The sequence below is a fragment of the Acomys minous genome (genome assembly GCF_964271855.1).
Source record: "Acomys minous genome assembly, chromosome: 2".
Classification (NCBI taxonomy): Eukaryota; Metazoa; Chordata; class Mammalia; order Rodentia; family Muridae; genus Acomys; species Acomys minous.
Window position 1 is genome coordinate 30,010,187 of NC_140484.1, and position 2,250 is coordinate 30,012,436.

General features: G+C 41.5%; 1 pseudogene across 1 annotated transcript; it reads left to right on the forward strand.

Annotated features, from left to right (window-relative positions):
- Positions 1-426: 426 nt before the first annotated feature.
- On the forward strand, positions 427-943 carry LOC311586655 (translationally-controlled tumor protein-like; annotated as a pseudogene). Its single transcript has one exon. The product of its transcript is annotated as a translationally-controlled tumor protein-like (transcript).
- Positions 944-2,250: the final 1,307 nt, after the last annotated feature.

The window sequence follows — 2,250 nt, forward strand, 5'->3', positions numbered from 1 at the left end:
AAGATAGAAATACACAGTGAACAGATGATAGCATCTTCACCCAATGGTGCTGGTCTAACTGGATGTCTGCATGTAGAAGACTGCAAGTAGAGCCATATTTATCACCCTGCACAAAACTCAAATCCAAGTGGATCAAAGACCTCAAAATAAACCAGATAAGACTGAACCTGAGAGAAGAGAAAATGGAGGATAGCCTTGAATGCATTGTCACAGAAGGAAACTTTTTGAACAGAAAGAACACCAATAGTGCAGGCACTAAGATCAACAATTAATAAATGGCGCCTCGCTTTTCCCCTCTCCCCCTGAGCTGCAATGCGCTCACTCCATGCAGTCACGCTAGTGCCACTGTCCCCAGCTGCCACCATCATCATCTACAGGGACCTTATCAGCCATGACGAGCTGTTCTCCAATGTCTACAAGATCTTGGAGGCAGAAGGCAAGATGGTCAGTAGAGCAGCAGGTAACATCGTTGACTCTCTAGATGGAAAAGCTTCCGTTGAAGGAGGGGAGGGCGAAGGTACCCAAGGCACGGCAGTCACCAAGGTTGATATTGTCATGAACCATCACTTACGAGAAACCAGCTTCACAAAAGAAAGGCCAACAAAAAGTACTCGAAGATTACATGAAGTCACCCAAAGGCAAACTTGAGGAACAGAAACCACAAAGAGTAAACCTTTTTTATGACTGGGGCAGCAGAGTGAATTAAGCACATCCTTGCTAATTTCAGTAAGGACCAGTTTTTCCTTGTTGAAAACATGAATCCAGATGGTACGGATGCTCTCCTGGACTACTGTGGAGATGGTGTGACGTCATTCATTGTTTTAAGGATGGCTTAGAGATGGAAAATGTTAACAAATTGGACCTCGCACCTGTCGCAACTGGCTGCTGCTTACCATCCAAACAGCACCAGGACTCAGGACAAATGGGACTCATGTCATCTTGAGCTTTTATTTTGACCATAATTTATTCGGAGTGGAGGCATTGTTTTTATTAGGAAAAATATCATGTAGGTTGTCCAGAAATAAAGTGCATTTAAATTTATGTAAAAAAATAAATAAATGGGACTTCATGAAACTAAAATGCTTCTATATGGCAAAGTACACTGTCAATCAGATAAAGTGGCTGCTTACAGAATGGGAAAATATCTTTACCAATCTTTATCCAATAGATAACTAATATTCAAAATATTTAAAGAACTCAAGAAACCTGATATTTAAAAAAAAAACAAATAATCTAGTTTAAAAGCGGGATATGAATCTAAACAGAGATTCTCAACAGATGAATCTGAAATTACTCTTAGAAAACTTAAAATCCTTAGCCATCAAGGAAATGCAAATCGAAACTACTTTGAGATTCCATCTACTACCTATCAGAACGGTTAAGATCAATAACACAAGTGACAGCTCATGCTGGTGAGGATGTGGAACAAGGGGAAGACTCCTCCCTTGCTGATGGTAGTGCAAACTTGTACAACCACTATAGAAATCAATATGGTGGTTCCATCTAACTCAAGACCCAGCTATACCACTTTTGGGCATATACTCAAAGGATGCTCCATCCTATCACAAAGGACACTTGCTCAACCATGTTCATTGTGGCTTTATTCAAAATAGCCAGAAACTAGAAACAACCTAGATGTCTCTCAGTAGAAGAATAGAGAAAGAAAATGTGATATATTCATGCAATGAAGTATTACTTAACTGTTTAAAAAAAAATGACATCATGAAATTTGCAGGCAAATGGATTGAACTAGGAAAAAAAAATCATCCTGAGAGAGGCAACACAAACTCAGAAAGGCAAATGCAGTATGTATTCACTTGTAAGTGGATGTTAGCCAGTAAGCAAATGATAACCAAGCTACAATCTGCAGACCCAGAGAGGTTAGGTAAGGAGGAGGGGCCAAGTGGGGAAGAACTATTCTCCCTTAGAGGAAATAGAATAGGGTTTACAAGTAGACTGGGACACGGTGCAGATGACAGTGGGAGAGGTTAAGTTGGGGGGCATTTGGACGATGGTGTGGAAACCTAGTGCAGTAGAAGCTTCCTGGAATAGATCCTAAACAGGGTTCCTAGTAATGGGGGTGCCTCAACTAGGCATCTCTTGTGGCCAGGCAAGGCTTTCAGTGACGGGACTGGGGTACATTCAATTGCCTTGTTAGCCAAGGAGGTCCCATGGAAATCTCCAAACAAGCCAGGCTGATGCTAGGACAAAGGGTTGCTCACTAAAAACTGACAGCAGGGCCCCATTGCT